Consider the following 19,040-nt stretch of genomic DNA (forward strand, 5'->3'; position numbering starts at 1 on the left):
AAAGGATGTTGCCATAGTCATGATATTCAAGCTAGAAATACTGTGTTCTCTAGTAGGAAACCAGAACAAACATTGATACTTATTTGTTTCCCTAAAACATCCTCCATTTTTGCACAACAGAGATTTCTGTAGCCTGGTTATCAAGCTCTCTGCAACTGTCGTTTCCTTAACACTTTTTTTTAACCACATGAAAAAAGTAAAACAGAAATCGTCAGTCACCACAAAAAGACATATGTCATTCATTCTGCTGAAATTTCACTACAGATCTAATTTATTACTCCTAAAAATAATAAAATATTACATAACATGATCCCGATTATTCCAACACCAGTGTGAAAGACAGACACTGCACTAGCATAGAGAAAAGATGGGATACATCAGGGTCCTCTGATGCATATGTTAAGTTTTCAGATCATGAAGAAAGCAAGCATTCAATGTCCAACATCACTCAGGTAGGCTTTGCTGGGAGGCAAAACTTGGCTTGCAGCACAGTCCAGCCTAATGATGTGTCTCCAACTCCACCAGCTCTCGCCATCAGGTATAGCCTGAAGCTGAGGAGAGGCCAGCCACAAAGATGGAATTTTGGGGAAGAAAGACCAATGGAATGACTCTTAACACTGGATGCACGAGACTTCACAGACCTGTGTGATAAGCGGTTCACTGCCTTTGGGACCCACTTTTAGGTACGTTTTTGCACATAAAAAGTTTTGCCTACAAATTTTGCCACATTAGACTTTATAATCCCATGCTGGTATTTACATAAAATTTCCATTATGAACAGTGTTCCAAATATGCAGCTGACTGTCCACTTATATATATAAAGTCCATGATGACTCCTGTGATAACTAGCTTGTAACCAGCTTAACTACAAGATTTGGAGGCATTGGTGTGTTTCTGGTTCTGATTACTCTCAGATGGCCATGTGGTGCTGCTACTACTCACACAGCAACCAGCTTTGTTTTAAACATTTTCAAGTTCCAAAAAACATCAGTAAAATGTGATGATAAACCATCAGCCATATGTGGCACTCCCTCTTCTTTCCTCCAGAGACACAAGCAATTCTACTTCTATTCTACATGTTTTTGTGGAATAACAACAGTCTCTTTTTTCCTCATGATCTAGGACGCCAAGCACATGGAGACAGGGGTGTTACTGGGGGCCTTCTGCGGAAGGCATTTCAGGAGAGGAGCAACTAAGTTACAGCCTGAGGTTTAGACAAGTCTTTTCTCAGTAACTCATTGAAAGAAAGAGAAGGGGTGGGATTGTACTAGGTGTTCCTCTGGTGTTATACAAGGGGGCCAGAAACAATTCTTCTTACCTATACTACGTAGTCAAAGGTCCTTCAGTAAACTGTACCTGTGTCCCAGCTTGAGAGCCTTGAATCTTTCAAGTAAAACACAATCCAAATTCTAAGCACAAAGTGGAATTTAAAACAGCCCCAAACAAGCCATATATTACAAGAAAACAGGAACAAGAAATCCAGGTAACATTACAATTTATTTCAAAGCTACATGCCTATCATTTGTTACTGCAAACCCTGGTGGGATTTATCAGCTGGGCCACTCAGAGGTTTGGAGAAATAGGAGATCATATCCAAGGAATTCAAAAGAGAACTACAAAGCCTCGAACAGATTTGCACATTTATTTTCATAACGACGACCCCTCAGCTTCTGAGTTAAATTGTAATTACATGCTATTGCACTCCTACCTTAGCTGCTGTCACTTCATTTTTTTTTTTTTTTTTAAGTTCATTTCATAATGGCGTTTAATCAGAATTAGGTTTATATATGCTAATTTCTAGGGACTTGAGGGTTTATATGTGTGGTCTAACAACCACGTTCAGATTCGTTGACTCTGGTCAAATACAGTTCACATTCAGGCAGACAATAGGTAAAAGGCATATTAGGGACAACAGTGCAGAGTCAACCAGAAAGCAGGAGACACAACACAGATGAATTAGCAAACTCAACTGAACACAGTTGTTTGCTGCCTGCTGAAGTGACCGAGCTGCTCCAAGCTCTGACTTGCTGAAAAAACTCCTGCCTAGATGTAGTGCCAGACCAGATAAAGATCCAAGCCATACCATGACTGAGCTATTACAGCCTCAGGACCCAGAGCACACGAGAACCTGTATTTTGCTAGTTGAACTTAATAGTGCCTACTAAAGGCTGACAACATTGAGCTAGTGGATCAATACAAAACAACTGGAGATCTCTTGCATTTTGCCCCCATGCTCTTGGTTCTCATGCCTCATAGTCCAGAAACGCCCCATCTGGCAGAAAGCTCTTGAATCAGACTGCAGGGGAAAGCTGCCGAGCAGCTTTTGGGCCAGCACTGGCCCCATGGGTTGAAGAGATGCATCAGGATGGCACTGCAATAAGCTGGCACATAGGGGAGCCCTCACACCGCTGTGTCATGGGGCACCTGGAACTGCAAGCTGAGTAAGGCATTCTGCTGAGAGGGTTGTTTCACTGTACTATTGGTGTTGCCTGTGCAATACTGAAGCTTACCAGAAAACTGATATTTCTCAGTAAAGTTCTCACCACCAAGGTCTCAGTCATACATCTGGAAGCCCTGGTGAAGATCACCAGAACAAATCTAATGGTGGCAATTTGCTTTCTACACTCTCTATTTAGACAAGACTTGTGTATACACTTACTCCCTGGCTGCCGCTTTTGCTGCTGGATTGGAAACAAATATGAATATACACATTCCCCCATTACATGAATAATGAGATTTAAGTTTACACAATAAATGTTTGTCAGGGATATATTCTCTTTGAAATCTATTTTCAAAATATTCCACATATAAATTATTTCTTTTTTTTTTTTTTTTTTTTTTTTTTTTTCAGATTTGCCTCCTCAGAGATCTAGGCTGGATCTTGATTATCTTCTTGTGAAAATTCAGACAGCAAAAGCAGAGACATTCCTACCAGAAATCTTTCCAGTAAAACTGCTGTAGCAAATGCTGATGCTTAAATTAAGCTGTACCAAATGTATTAAACCCTGAGAGTGAAAAACACTGTTCACATCTACCAATAACTTCCTGAAAAACTGATAAAGGAAATTTCCTAAAAACAAAACTATTTTGTTGAAATGAAAAAAATCGAGGGGGGATGAACACAAAAAGCAAATATTTCATTTGACATTAGCATGTTCAGTTTCTAGATGAATACAGATATAATCTACCACATATAAGATCAAAAGCAACTTTTGTAATGACAGTCATGGTCTGGAGGGAAGTGTTGCTATAGCAATACCAACCATAGGAAGGAAATCCACATCTACTCAGAGCATTATTTCTACATATCATTATTTTTTATGGTACATGACCACATGTTAAGTGAGGTTTTGTTTGTTTTAGTTACTGGAGCATTTTTCCCAGAATCAGCTGAAGTCAAGAGTTTAAATCTAGGCTTTTCCAAAATGACTCATAGATTCAGAACACAAAATGGTGTTTTGTTTTGTTTTTTTGGTTAGTTGGGTTTGTTTTCCTCTTTTGGGTTTGTTTTCCTCTTTTCTTAATATTTTTTAAAATATTTTTATTTTTTCTCTGGTTCTCTACATAATCACAAGCAACCTAAATGAGATCTGATACCCCTAAACTGGTTTGACTTCCAGCAATTTCAGATCTGCAGGGTTTCTTGGCTCAGTCATTAAATGAAAGAAATAAAACTGGTTTGGCACTGGAATTAGCCCTGAAATGGTATAGTCAAATTTGCATGGCCCTACCCCTGATGCAGCTGGCATTGGTGTTAATCCAGAACCCAGACAAATGACAAAGGATGACCAACATGTGACTGCAGTACCTTTTCCTGGCCAGCCCCAAGGTAGGGCTGGTGCCCAGGATGTACTGTAACATTCCAACCCACAGGCTTCTGTCAACGGGACTTAAGGTGTTTCTTTTTCTTGCAAAGGTTGACCTAATTCTGTCTGTCTCTACTCCTACCTTGAATTACTGATAAAATCATACTCCCAGTTGTCCTGGCTTTTAGTTTATTATTTTTTCACCTTCCCATGAGTTGGCTCCTTCAGTTAAATCTTGCAGCACTCATAATAGCAATCAGGTTTAAAATAAGGAATCAACTCAATTGAAAACAGACAGTCATCAACACTGATCTGTGAAAACAAATATAGTATGATCCTGACAGCTGATTTCCTCACATATTTTTCATTGTTTATTTTTGACAAATTAGTTTGAACAAAATATTTCTGTATATTTCTACAGCTCCTGGCATACCACGAAGAGAGAAGAAATTGCTAAAAAGAGATGTAATTCTTAATGATTAATCTTAATTCAACTTAAATAAAAATTACTCAGATTCCTATGGTCACATGAACACTTGTTTTCCCAAACATATGTTGAAAGTGAAGAAAATTTGAAAATGGCTAAGCAATATAAAACCACATAATATCATATAGAGTTAAGGATGCATTGTACATGAATACAATTCAAGCTGAGGACAGGGAGAAAAACCATTGTCCACCATTCCTTGTCCATCATTGTTGACACACAAATTTCACAACCTTACAAAATTATTTGTCCACATTGCACAGCCCTGTTGTTCTGGGTAGAATCTAACTTCTTTGAAGTTAAAATCACAGAAAAGCTTGTTGAAATGGACTGCTGCAGATCAGCAGTTCAACTCTCACTTGCCAACAATGCTAGATGATCAGGTCATCCACAGCTTGGTCCAGCTGAATCTTGAAAACCTCCAAGCAGAGATTCCAACAACTCTTTGGGTGACATTTTAATATGGGCTTGTCCCTGGTGAAAAACATTTTCCTAATGGCCAGTCTGAACTTCTCAAGCTAGAACTTGTGACAGTTGCGCCTTGTTTATGCTACCTGCTGCCAATGAGAGGAGTTCAGCTCCATAGCCACTGTATTACAACTCCTCTTCAAGCAGTGACAAGCAGTGAGATTGCCCCTTGACCTCTTTTTTTTTTTCCTGACTAAATCAGCCCACCTCCCTCAACGTCTCCTCATGGCTTATGGATTCCATGGCCCCAGTCACCTCAGTAGTTTTCTGCTGAATCCTCTCTCCATTTTTTTAACATCTTCCTTTTCATTTGAGGAACCTAGAAACCAACTGGAGAAGCACAGTACTCAGCAGTGCTGAGGAGGATAACAACTACGTGATCTGCTGGCTGTGCTTTTAATGTAGACCCCTATGCCATTTGCCTTATTTCCAATGAAAATGAATCATTGGCTCATTTTCAACTTGACAACCACCATAATATTTCATTGCTTTCCCACAGATGTTCTGTTCAGCTAGTTGTTTCCCAGCCTGTATTGATGCACAGAGTTAATCTGCACAGGCACAGAACTTCACAATTGTTCTTACAGAACTTCATGAGATTTCCGTTGACCCAAATCTCAGGTTTCTCAAGGTCCAGCTGGACTGAATTTCTACCATTTCATGTATTAAACTCTCTTTCCTGTCAAATGAAAGTTATCTACAGGTGCTTCAAAAAGATGGACCCAGTTTCAAAGCAGTATATTTCACGATGGCAACACTATTACAATTACACAAAAATTTACACATCGTTTAATGAGGCATGTAACAGTAATCATTTGAAACTCTATGTCCCACGCTTTCAAGTGATAAGAGTTTCATTCATGGATGGTTCGTAGTTGCAGAGATATAGTGATTTCAAATTGAGTTCATCTTTTTGAAACACCCTGTACAACTTTCTCAGGGCATATTCTGTTTCACCATCTAAGTAATTACCAGAGATGTAATACTACTGGTCCAATGCCTTACGGGTTGCTTCTTATTTGACTCTAATGAGACACTGAGCTATTGAAACTACCCTTTGAACCCAGATATCCAGGCAATTTTTAACCAATCTAACAGTCTATATCTCCAGCCCATACTTCCACAGCTTCCTCAGTGAGAGGGGTTAACATAAACCTCATTGAAGTCAAAGTTAGGAAATGCTATGTCCACTGATGCACTCTCATCTACATAATTAGTCATTTAATTGCAAAAGGCACTCGGGTTGGTCAAGTACAACATGTCTGTGGTACATCTGGGCCAACTGTTCTTCATTACCTTCTGTTCCTCTTCACATTTAGAAAGAAATTACCCAAGGACATGATTAATAATATTTCCAGGGATTGTGGTATGCTTGACTGGCCTATAGTTGCCTGAACTCTCGTTCTTACTGTTTTTAAAGATGAGTGTAATGATAGCCTTTTCCTACCCTTTGGGGACCTGTCTGTCATCTTTTTTCATAGATAACAGTACTGCAATTGCATCACCTATGTCCTTCAGTATCCTAGCATAAATCCCATTCAGCCTGATGGATTTGAATATCTATGTAGTTCTGAAGAGTAAAATATTATTTGTTTCCTGTGCAGCAGTGCTTAATTATGTTCTCCTAGGCAATAGAGAGTTACCATGCCTCTTGCTCAGTGCGCCACACTGTAAAACAGTGTGAGACACCTCTTGCCAACACACTCAATTCCACACTGCTTGAGCTCTGAGAACACAGTATTTATCCTCACTTCACCCTTATAAAATAGGAAAGTGCTCTACCCCTTAATCTTAATGACCAGCCGTTCAGCAAAATGTACTTCTCACAAATAGCCAGCAACATTAGAAAGAAGAGAATCCAAATCTCTGGAAAACTTGACCTCTAAATACTGATTAAGAAACAGGAAAAAGCTGAGAAATGCCCATAGCACAAAGAGGAAACTTTTGGCCATACCCTTAAGAGCATCTTCAAAATAACGGGAGGAATGAAGAAAAATAATCGATCACTGTTCTGACACATGATCTTATACTTGCTTAACAGGACTAAAATTACTAGATTCCGTTTGGATTCTGCTAGGCTGTGGTTCCTCTGGGGAAAAGAGAGAGGGCCAGTAGAGTTTCCTTCCCTGGCATTAGAGATCTCACTGCTGTCTTGACAAACCTGTGAGGTTACCTTTCTGAATGCTCAGTGGAATACTGCTACACACCCTTTCCTCTGAATTTACCAGGGACCTACAGTTTGCTGCAGACTTGTTGCAACTTGTTTCTGAGTTAAAAAACAAGAGGACCCAAACTTTATGTAGGGGACTCCTTCCAGGGGTCTTCAGACAAATGCCACTATGCTGTTGCCAACTTTCAGCGCTAAGTTAGAACAAAAGAAGGCAAGTCATTTCCACCATATGCATCATTTTAAACACTACTCGCTACATTATGTGTTAATACATTGCATTTGTACTGTGTTAATCTCATATTCATTGTTCACAGTGAAGTGGGAAATAGAAATGCAGAGCACTGTCTCGCTCCTCTTCATTCAGCATATGGCACACCAGCCATATGCTTTATCTGTGACTTCAAATCCAACACATTTACCTAACTTCCCCATGTCCTTGCACCACAGCATATCGCTCGTGTCCTTTGCTATGCTCCTTTTGTTTTCAAGTACTAATACCACAATATTACAGAGAAAATGCACACCTGCAATAACCATATGAGTAAACACAAAGTACAAATGCAAGAGACTTACTATACCAATAAAATCAACATGTTCTGGCAGAATATATTCTCAAGATGATTGAGACCACTTCACCTTCTGGTCCAGCATATTTTGTTCTCATACCTTGCGGTTCTGGTGGAGATATATTAATATAATTTTTATGTTTACCCTAAGACATCAAAACATAAGTTCCCTTGCTAACACTACACCAGATATTTGCAATATTTTAAAGGACTGATTTGAACAATCAAGAAACGCTCAACACAAAGAAATGGCTTCTACAGTCATAGGTTTACAATTTATGGATAGGAGGACAAAGAAAAGAGAAAGCTGACTTATTTTATCTTTTTTTTTTCAGTCAGATTCTTTCAGAATTTGCCTTTTAAAAAAAATAAGGTAAATTTTCAAACTGGACAAAGTAATGAACTTGACTGGAGAGCTAATGCTCCTAGTGAAAGGGCAGAAGGAGAAAGTATGGAAAACATGGCATTTTAAAAAGATGAGGCAATGAAATATTACCTTTTTGTCACAGAATTATAGTTATCCTTAATGTACGTTCCTGGCCTTAATCTTCCTGAACCTTAAAAACAAGTGTCATATACATGCAATACTTCTACTGGTGTAAGTGGAAAGTTCTGGTTTGGCAGGATTTTTTGCACGAAACTATACAGAATTAAAAACAACTACCTATGGGACACCTACATGAAAATTTAGGCCCTTTGTGTACATTAATTTAAAGGAAGCTGCTCCTGGCAATCACGAGCACTTCAGATTAAAAGTATCCCAGACAGGTTATTTTGGACACTGTATTTTGAATGGACAGGATACAAGGTTGCACAAAGACAGAAAAACAGATAAGAGGAAAAAAGAGTGCACAAAGGTGCCCATTTTAGTTTAGAAATGACTCAGCAATATGGGGTGATATCTGAGCTCTGAAAAAATAACCTATAAGGACTTGCACATACCACATGAAAAAGAATCCTATTATCTTTATTACTTCCAACTCTCAGGCATAATAAATTTTGCTTACTCTTGTTACCCACAAGACAAGACACAAATTTCCTGCTATATATCTAGGAATGCTGTGAGACCTACTTCTGTAATTCTACTTTTTTGTTTGTATAGCACTTTAAGGGCTCACAGTCACAATTGCATTAGTCACATTAGATGTAGGTGTATGTGGAAAACAACAGAACTACTCCCTTTGAAGGCAGCTTGTCATTTAATGAAATACAGCTTTACTTTTACAGTACGGTGACTGTTTTAACATTTTGAACACATGAACCTTAGATCAAAGATGAATTCCTATGAAGGGCTCCAGATCACCTTACTTCATCTCCCAGAACAAGAGTTACGTAGGTTGCCATGGAAATTAAATGTTAGTGACAAGTAGAGTACTTGTTTTTTGATAAATGCAGATTGTGTTGCTTCAGAAGGCAAGAACTTCCCCACCTTGAAGAATACAATTTACGGTCAGCGATGGAAACTCTGGCAGTAAATGTTATTTTCTCATTTTTCAATATGACTACCCAATTTTTAAGGTGAACTACTGATAGTTAGATGTGCCAGTCTATAACCTGTAGAATTGAAAATTTAACATTTAAAATCATATATAACTTCAAGAGCAAAGCACAGGCAGTCACAAACCAGCCTGTCCTCCCACAGATGCCACCATCCTGGTCTGGGGGAAATCCAGCCTTTCAGAAAAATGTTCTGTAATAATACACCTTCAGCCTGTTTATGATTCACCAGCAGAAAGGTGGCTATTGACATACAACCATTTATTACATGGAAAGCAAAGCTGTGATAAATGTAACAGGCAAAGGTTTACTGAGATGAACCAGAGAAATAAGGCCCTCCCTCCAAGCTAATGCATCTGTATGCTGTTATTGCCTTGCTGTCAGATCAGAGTTTAGTTTTGCATATGCAGTTGGTTCAACAGCATAGCTCTGTTGGTAAATTTCAGAGACCGCATCTTTAAATATGGGATGTTATCACATCATCTTGGAAGCATACAATTTCATCTGACCCCTGAATTGCTTGCTGGAAATTCTTTGTGAGTGAGTTCGACAGCAGTAAGCGATGCCTAATCAGCTCTTGAAAACCTTGAGCTAGCCAAAGCAATAGGCTTTCAATTGGTAGAGAATACAGTGTTACCCTCTGCAGATGAACAACTGCTTCCATTGGAGTTGTATATGGTCCAATACAAATATTCATCAGAAAAAAATGCTGGACCAAAACACTCGATCCTCCATGTATGGAGCACTCCAATATCAGCAACAGAACATCTCTTCTCTGCATTCGACTGCCTTGGACCCTGTGGCAAACAGCAGCGTGCAGGATTTGAGCCAGCTGCCTGTAAAGCACTCCTTTAAGCATAAATACAAGACAGCTTCAGAACATGGTAGAAATGGGTTAAATTATTTTCTGAGCCACAGGGATTAACACACAGCTAGCAGTTTGCCTGGTGCTGTGCAGCAATGAAGGGTTAGTGAAAGGCAAAAATGAAGGTGAAGTGACACATCCCAGGCATGAAATCAGTCTTTATGGACAGTCTTCTTATCGTCTCTCTCAGTTTAGTAGCAACAGAACTAGGCAAAGAAACAAAACAAAATGCCTAAGAGAAAACACAAGGATTAGTAAATAGGGGAGATGAAAAAAATATTAGCTGAGAAACACATCAAGATCCAACATTTCCCACCAAATCAATACAGTATTTAGGATGCCCTGAAGCCTTGAATTCAAGTATAGCAGAAACCCACAGGCTGCTTTCAGGTGACATGGAACAAGGCAGCAGTCACTAAGCATAAACAGTGTTATGCTAGACAGTGTTATGGCAAAAGTTCCTGGTTACCTGCAGAAACCTGAAGGTTTTCCAGGGTTGACAGGTTTGACTACTGCCCCTAGGTGCAAGATTTGGTGGTTCTTTTGATACATATGACAGAGCATGGCATAAACACCCTGGTACCTCTGGGCTCCTTGCCCTCTCCTCTGCAACAGTGTCACCAAGTTTGTTTCAGATACAAATAAAGGCACAAAAAAAGTCCAGAAGGGATCGAAGACATTTTGTTCCATGCTAGGAGCATACTAGCTTAGTCAGTTTGCTTTGGAGTATCTAATAAAGACAGAAGCAATGGGGGCTTGAAGGAGGTCACCAGTAGAAGACAGTGTCATTCAATGCCTGTAACGTCTTGATCTGGGATTTCATTTATTCCTGCAGATTGCAAACTGAAGGACTCCATAGGCAAGTACAAGCAGAACCACATCAAAACAATAATGTACATTACTAGAGAAAGGATCATAGGACACATAAAGAGCAAGGCTGAGATGTTCCAGCTGCAGTCACAGGAATAAAGTGGAATTTACTGCATGCAACGTTAGACTACATGGCTATCAGAGCTACAGGTTTGCATAAACAGATCTTTCATCAGAAAAGCAAGCAAATTGTTTCTTTGCAGTCTGCAGGATCAGAAGTAAAGCACTGAGGCTGCAGTTAGATGAAGCAAGGGTTAACTAAGGGTGTAATTCTGTCTGTCACATTCAGTTTAGAAATGTGAATACATGAGACTTTGAGTGTCTTATTAATTGCCTGGGGACCAACAGTCTCAATCTCTTCATAAAATTTTGGGCCAAAGGAGTTGGGTGCTTCACAGCAGTGACATTCAGTTCAATAGCCAAAGGAAATCCAGAAGCAGTCCTGGACTGTGACATTCCTCTTGACTTAAAGCTAGAAGCAATGAATAAGCTGATGTCAGTGTATGCAATAGAAGTTTTGCTAAGGGCTCCTTCTATGACAAAATTTCACCCTCAAGATTGTCCTTAGAATTAGGTTTTAACAGAATCATGTCATCCATTTCAGACGAGCTGATAACAAAAATAAGTCCCATTGACAGCACTGTGAATGCCTACAACATCAGAAAGTGTTTTATGTTGGGCAGACAAGCCCTTTTCCCTCTCTCTTTCTCCTCTCCTCTCCTTTCTCTCATGACAGAGCACTTTTATAGTCCCCTAATTGAGGTGTGGGCATATAATGGAGAAATTTCAGAATAAATTTATTTATTTTTCTACTTAAAGAGAAAGACTTTTAATACTAATGCCTAATAAGACTGTGTGTTTGTGAATAAGCAATGACAGCTGGTAAAAGCAGATGGTTTTGAAAAGATTTGCAGCAGTCCCTGGCTCTGCCATCCTAGCTGCTCCACAGGATACTGGCAGAGAAAGTGGTTCTCCTCCTCTTCTTTCTTTGCCTCACTTGAGAAAGCCAGCAGCAGCTGACCTCCCTGGCTGCCACAAAGCCAGGATAGGACTGACAAAGCTCACATGCTTACATCCTTCATCCCAACTCTAAACTGCTTCTGCCTCACTGCAAAAGCCCAGCCCATCACAAGCCATTGATACTGGCTAACCAGCTGGTGGTCATCTGACAGGAGCAACAAAAACACTTCTGTCTTAGCTGGTCCCAACCAGGAACAAGACTGGTAGAGCTCCTGGTTTCATTAGTCTAGCTCTGTGGTTGTTCACCACAGATTATGACCACTTTGCTTCTGGTAGTTGCTTCTGAACATGTTACTCCTGACATAAGTAGGGATATCTAAGGATATCTAACAGAGAGTATCACTGAATGCCTCAGTGCTAAAGCCAGACACAAACATCTGCCTTCCCTTAGACCTCTGCTAAAAGTACGAGCTCTTGTTTCTGAAGGCCTTGGTGCTGAAGGAGGCATCTCAGATGCTTCAACCCTGCATAACCAGAGAAACTTTCACAAGTGGTGAATAACGTTGTGTCCTTAGTCATAGGGTGATACTGCAATGTAGAGCAAATCTCAGACAAGCACAATTACTCAAAACAGAGACAGCAGGCAAAAAAAAAAAAAAATTTCATGTCAATGAGAGTAATAACTGAAAAGTGTATTTCGAAAGAACGTGGCCAAAACGGTGCAGATTGCTACAGCTACAACCTTCTCCATGTTACTGTTATTTGCACTTAGGAAGCAAAGACCCACTACTAATAAAACAGTGCGAGCTTCAGGCTGTTGCTTTCTGTACACTGCAACAGCACATCACTGGTTAAATCAGTTGTAACTGCCTTTTGAGATATCACAGTACACCTGTAAAGATGATGGAAGCAATTTCAAATACCACCAATGAATCATTAAATGGTACCACCTTTGGCTACTATCAAGCCCATTTGTATAGCCCATTGTTAACTCCATGGTACCGCAATGTAAAAGAGCCTTTTAGAAGATTGCTATGCTCTGTTCATACCTAGGTATTTTGTGACTAAATTAAGAATCCCTCACTCAGGATTTACTAAGGTCTATTGTAGGAATTACACTGCTGAAATGGCAGGGTGAAAGAAATCCTTAGAAATCAAATTGTAAGCATCCAGATTTGTGACAATTCTTACATGCATGCATTAATCAGTCATTAAATTTTGTATTGGTTCTATTAACACCACAGGGCAACTTACACCTTCCTAAAGCTGGTACAGCTGATGAATACTGGCATAATGGGTTAAAAATGAAATGAAGTATGAGGAAAAACTATAATATGCATCTCTTATGGACACAGCTGTTCCACAATTACTTTAAGCAAGGAGAAAACATTGGAGTTAAACACAATTGGGTGTTTTTGTGGCTTAAGGTATGTTTTTCTGCAAGCATGGGTGAAAGAACAGAGTCCTACGTAATTTGCCGTCTCTAGAAACTGCCTCAGCATGGGTACACACAAAGAGAAACAGACATACAAGCAACTCTTGTAAAAGACAGCTTAGAACTGAACACAATTACGGTCAAATTACAGCTATTTTGCTAAACCTTCAGTATGCCTCATGCTTTAACAAAAACAAATGCAGACAGATTTGAGGAAGAGGGGATTTCCAGATTCTAATGATTACCAATAGAACATTATTTATTTGCCTACACACAAGATTCTACTATTGACTATTTCACTGTGTAAAGACCTAATTAGCTAATATTTTAACACTGTGTATTACTCAAAGACAACTACATTTTCCAAAGAAAGCCTGAAAGCACTATTTAGATGACAATTAAGACAACAACAACAAAAACCCCAAACAAACAAACAAAAAAAACAACACCATAAACAAACAAACAAAAAAAGATAAAATGTCTTCCTCAGATGGTACTAAAAAACCCATGAGTTATAGGCTTACCATTCAAAAATAGCATGGAAAAAATATAATAAAAGACATAGCATCCACTGTAGTATACTCTTTGCTCTTATAACAAATGAAGCCAAACTTTTGCCAGACGTGGCTGTATATAAAGAGGGATGAGATGCTGCTAGTGCATGGTGACCCATGGTGGCACTACACAGCAGTCCACAGGGACTAATTCACAGAAGTCCAGTAGACCTCACAAGAGAGGGCAAACTAGAGAAATGCTCCCCCATGAGCGCTCCCTATGGCTATGAACATCCTGTGCTGAGAAATTACTGTTGCCAGTATCATCATTGCAATAAAGAACTTGCAGCACAAACCTGGGCTTTGTCAGCACAGGCCATGGGCAAACACAGAGCAAAAAAACGGAGACTGCAGGTGAAGCTGTCTACAACTTAAATACAGGATAGGCAGACTTAGAAGCAGTGGCGGTGAGGTTATCAGGTCAGTGGCAGAGTTGATCCCAAACCTAAATTAAGAGCTCTACATCCTGAGCAGAGGGAGGTAATTTTATAGCATGCCAGAGTAAAGCATCATCTCTTTCAAGAATGCAGGAATTTAAAAAACCTTTCGACCTCCAAGTTTCTTCTTTCACTCAGTTCATCGGACCCTTGAAGAGTATGTCTACACGTGACTGGTGAAAGACAGGTACCCCTCCTCACTCTCCAAATCAGACGGATACAAGCCAAAGCCAATCTGGAAGCCATGCAGAAGCTTTAACATGGCACTAAGCAAGCTCATTAGGCTGCAGGTTCATCATAATTTTAATCTGGTCCAAATGGGACTCCAAATGAGTGTGATGAGGACCAGCCTGCTCTTCCCTGAACTGTACATCTCTGCCGACTCCTCAGTGCATTTTAGTCATGCATTGAGTCAGACCCAGGAACTCATCCAACTGAAAACCAGGCCAACAGCAACAACAAGACTGGATTTGCATTTGGCCACAAGTTTTAGTACCAGCACAAGCAAGAGGTCAGGAATATGTAGCCAGAGGTGAGGCAGACAGGCTGATCTTTGGCAGGGGCCCACATCTGTGGCAAATTAAAATGACTGCTGAATAGCTCCACGCAGAGATGCAAGTTTTGGTTATACCCAGCACAGATTCACGTTAATACAGATAAACAGCTCCCGGACCGCTATTGTGTAAGAGCTTGTGGGAAGGAAACGTGCTTCACATTTTACTTATTTCTAGTTATGTCTGGAGATGCCTAACTCTTTCCATGACCTACCACTAACAACTTAGTGCTAATTTAATTGGAGAGCATTGCAACATTCAAACTTTCATTCCTTAAGCCTCCTTTGTGGACCCAGAACCCTTAGGGAATAAGAATGCTACACTTTTTAGTAGTAATAATGAGATAATAATGCATCTACAAAACAATGCTAACATTATCGCCTGCAGCAATTATCCCAAACATTTTATTACAAACACAACAAAACCAAACAATATAATAAGCAATATTCCCCAGATGAGTTGAGCACTCATCAGTACAGTTTCCCCAACCCCACTATGTTACTTCCCATGGCCCTTCAGCTTCCATGAACTACTCAGATCTGTGGTATCACCACATTAAAATGGGTCTCTCTTCCCTTTCCCATTTCAAAACATGTATTTTTTTTTCTTCTTCCCTACGCCCTCATTCACATGATCTGCCCCTTGTATAGACCCAAATTACCTGTTATTGGGGAAAAATAAAACTGGCATATTGATCAGAAGTAGGAGCTTCCTACGTAGAATGTAAGGGAGAAAAATAAAGAAAGTTTATTACAGTGACAGTCTAGTGCTGCAGATTGCACCCGGGTAGCAAGGATCTACACTTTGCCACAGGACTTGAAATCAGAAGGAGTGGATGTCTTTATGAAGACATAGGCTGCTCATTCGTGTTCCTCTACTGTACCATGCAGACCAAATGGCAATCTCTGTGCCTTCTGTCATATTACCTTTATTGCCTGCCACAATCCTACTGCCCCATCATTACCTATGTTCTCCATGCCAACACCCCTACTCAACTCCTCAAACTCCTCCACCTGACCTGGGATCCAGGTCTTTCAGATCTGAACTGACTTTCAGGAAAGTATGGGAAGTTTATCAGTGAAAGCAGCCTCTCTAACAGAGCTGCAAACTGTGCCTCTGTTAACAGCCCATTGCCTACTACTTTTCTGTCAGTCTCTCTCTAGTTATATCTGTTTGTTTTGCCAGCTGACATCCTATGGGTTTTGTTTACTCACGCTTTTCTTACATAGTGTTCAAGATGTTTTATAACTACATTTACCCACCACTAATCTAAACAAGCCTTAATAGGGACTGGAATTGAAACCCAAGTTGGCAGAACTGAGGAATTTGCAGCTTTGTTACAGTATCAGATGCAGCCTCAAACATCCTCTAAATATAGCAAAAGGCTGGCCTAAATCTGCTATTGCTTCACATTTAATGCAGATACCTTTGAGTGAATGCATCTCTCCTCCCCAAAATTTTCTATTCTCATCACCTATGTATTGAAGTTCATAGTGACTTTCACTTAGACAAACACCCCAAAACACAGAGGAAATGGTTTAAAACATTGCTTCTACAAAATGGTAGTTTGGGAGAGACCACAATAGGACTGGAGATTGAAGCGGTACATTATAACAGTGATTTTACAACTTCTCTATAGCAACTACCAGTGCCATTTTTAAACTATGTGGTTATTTTAAAGAGAAGATGAGTACAGTATACAGTAATGAGCAGAACTTGCATTTTCCTATTCAAGAACATTATAGGTAAGCAGGAAATGATGATGTTTTTATACAGTAGATGTAAATGAAAGCAAACTACAGTAGCAGATCTTTGAACTGCCATCAGCTTCTCAAGTGGAGATGAAGGTACCCACAATGCCAGCACACACAGAAAGTTACACTCTGAAGTAACATGCCAAAGCAATGTGATCTATGGTATTAAAAGCTTCCGAAAGGCCACACATTTTATTACATCTTTGGGATCACCTAATATTTCAATTTTACAATTATTTTAATACAAATTCAAACAAAACAGAATTAGAGCAGATGGGGATTTCTGAGTACATTTTTCTAACCTAACAATGACCTTCACAGAAAGCAAAATTTCAGTCAAAAAAAAAAAAAAAAGCAAAACTAATCTTTTGACTGAATTTAGAGTGAAATACATCTGGATAAAGTAGCTCCCATTTAGTTACACTGCTTCCCACTGCAAGATTAGTCTGCCGTTAGTTATTCCTCTCTAGTTATGCTCTTAAAAGGCTCCAATGCAAACATATACAAGCAAAATGTTCTGAGTACCAACATTACTGTAAAGGACTGTATAAGACAAGACAAGGTCACGTGTCTTTAATATCTAGAAAATCGAGGATAACCTTACAGGATCATGCAATGAAATGTGGGTTAAATCTTTGTGATTCCATGTAGGTGAGTGGGTAGCAGGGCTATCTGGTAATTTCCCAGTCAGGAAACAGAACAAGGAGCCCTTCTCATATAACTAAAACTCTATTGCTGTCTAATACTACACTCTAAGGAAAAAAAAAAAAAAACAAACAAACACCAAAACATATAGGCCTAATAGCAGGGAAAACAAAAAGGAAAGCCTCCCCTAAAATTATATAATTATATCAGATCTTCCTTCTTTTTTTTTTCTTTTTTTCTTTATAGCATCGAACTGAAGATTACCCCTACCCGGAGTACCCGCAGCAAACCCTGCTGTCAAACACAGCAAGAGCCGGTCACCACACTCCCCTTCTCATTTCCAGGGTTGCACTCCGGCTTGAACTTTCCCAAGGAGAAGCCGAATCCCCGGCTGCGCTCCCCCTGGGGCACCGCCCAGCGCCGGGGGTCTGGCCCAGCGCTGTTCGTCCGCCCCGGGCCGGCTCTGCACGGCTCCCCGTTGCCCCGCCGCGCTGGGTCGGGGCTGCTTGTCCCCGGGTCGCGGTGCCTGCCCTGCACGACCCGGCCCAGCCCCGGCGGAGCCTCCCGCCACCGCGGCAGCCGCGGGCGTTGCAGCTGGCCCGGCCCCGCCGCCCTCGGCCGGCTCCCCATGCCGCCTTCCTCCCTTCCAGAGCAACATCATCCCACAGCATCGCTTCCTCCTCCTCACCCACATTTATGGGTTTTGGGGTTTTTTTTTCGCTTCCCCTCAGTGTCTCCCAGAGAGTTGTTACCTTCAATTACCGCTTTTCCGACCAATTCTTGTTTCAAAAAGCTGCCCCCACCTTCCCTAGCAGACAAGCAACTCCCGGCAAAGAAAAGGGGGAGGGGGAAAGAAAGAAAATTAAAAAAAAAAAAAAAAAAAGAAAAAAAAATTACAAACCTCTCTTCCCTCTCTGGATCTGATACTATATATCCGGCCGGGGGAAGGAGACGCAGCAGCTCTGCTCTGCCTTCCCCACTGCCGCCTCTCTCACCGAGCGGCTGCAGCCGCACCTACTCAGAGAGGAGGCTGCCTGGCTGGGGATGCAGAGCAGCTCAGGCTTCCCAGGCTCGGCTCCTCTCCTCCGCCTTGCCCGGCCCTGCTTCCGTTGGGCCGAGCTCAGGCTAAATAGCAAGCGGCGTAGCTCTGCAGCAGAAGCCGCTAGGCACGCCAAGCACACCGGGGGTGGGGGAGAGTGGCCATTCCCGGCAGAACTGGGCCCCGTCTCTGCCCCGCCTCAAGCCGCCCCTTCTTCGCCGGTCCCCACCACTGCCGGCATCGCCCAAGCAGCAGTGAGGCAAAGCCACTTTTCGCTGCCCCCTCCTTGCGCAGCCTGCCGCCCCTGCTCCCCCCGTTAGCTGTGCCGCAGGCTGCCCAGGCACGCCGCAGCAGCCCTCGGAGGAAGTCAGAAGAGCAGGAGAGAAAAGGTTCCTTCCCGGAGTTGTCCTCTCCTTACCGGGGTGGCGGGGCTCCTCTCCCGGCGGCACGGCCGCCTCCAGGCTCCCGGGGCGCTGGGGACGAGCGGCGGCGGCTCCTCAGCACCTCCCCGAGTCCGTTCCCTGCCCTCGTCCCCCCCGCCTCCTCCGCCTGCCAGGGAGAGCGGCAGCGCTGGGCGTGAGCGGGCAGCCGGGGGCTGCGGGAAACAGAGCTGGGCTGTAGCCCCTGCAAGCGTCCTGGAGGTGAAAGGAGGCGGCCGGGGAACGGGGGAATCGAAAGCTTTCTAAATCCGTGACGAAGGGGCAGGGCAAGTGGTCCCTCGGGTGTCCTCCAAGGTTACTACACCTCCTTCTCTCTTCAGCTTAAAGCAGAAATTATATGTGTGTTGAAAATGATCAGGAAGAATGTTGTGCACAGAAACAGTTATAAAATCGGCATATTAATTACATAAATTGTCTTAGGAACATTAGGAAAAAAATAAAAGAGATGTGCAGCATTCCTACTCAACCACAAATACCTGCCTTTGCTATGAAT

General features: G+C 41.5%; 1 protein-coding gene across 3 annotated transcripts in view; it reads right to left on the minus strand.

Moving 5' to 3' along the window:
- The window catches only part of FAR2 (fatty acyl-CoA reductase 2), a 151,347-nt gene extending 132,744 nt beyond the window's left edge, over positions 1-18,603 (minus strand). The window contains exon 1 of one of the 3 annotated variants that reach the window (XM_082064750.1): positions 18,526-18,603. The gene's annotated coding sequence lies outside the window, so the exon portion shown is untranslated. Of the gene's footprint in view, positions 1-17,820; positions 17,897-17,969; positions 18,029-18,525 lie in introns of those variants that run through there. The other 2 variants (XM_082064751.1, XM_082064749.1) reach the window with 2 other exon arrangements.
- Positions 18,604-19,040: the final 437 nt, after the last annotated feature.

The sequence above is a fragment of the Streptopelia decaocto genome (genome assembly GCF_964273445.1).
Source record: "Streptopelia decaocto genome assembly, chromosome: 1".
NCBI lineage: Eukaryota > Metazoa > Chordata > Aves > Columbiformes > Columbidae > Streptopelia > Streptopelia decaocto.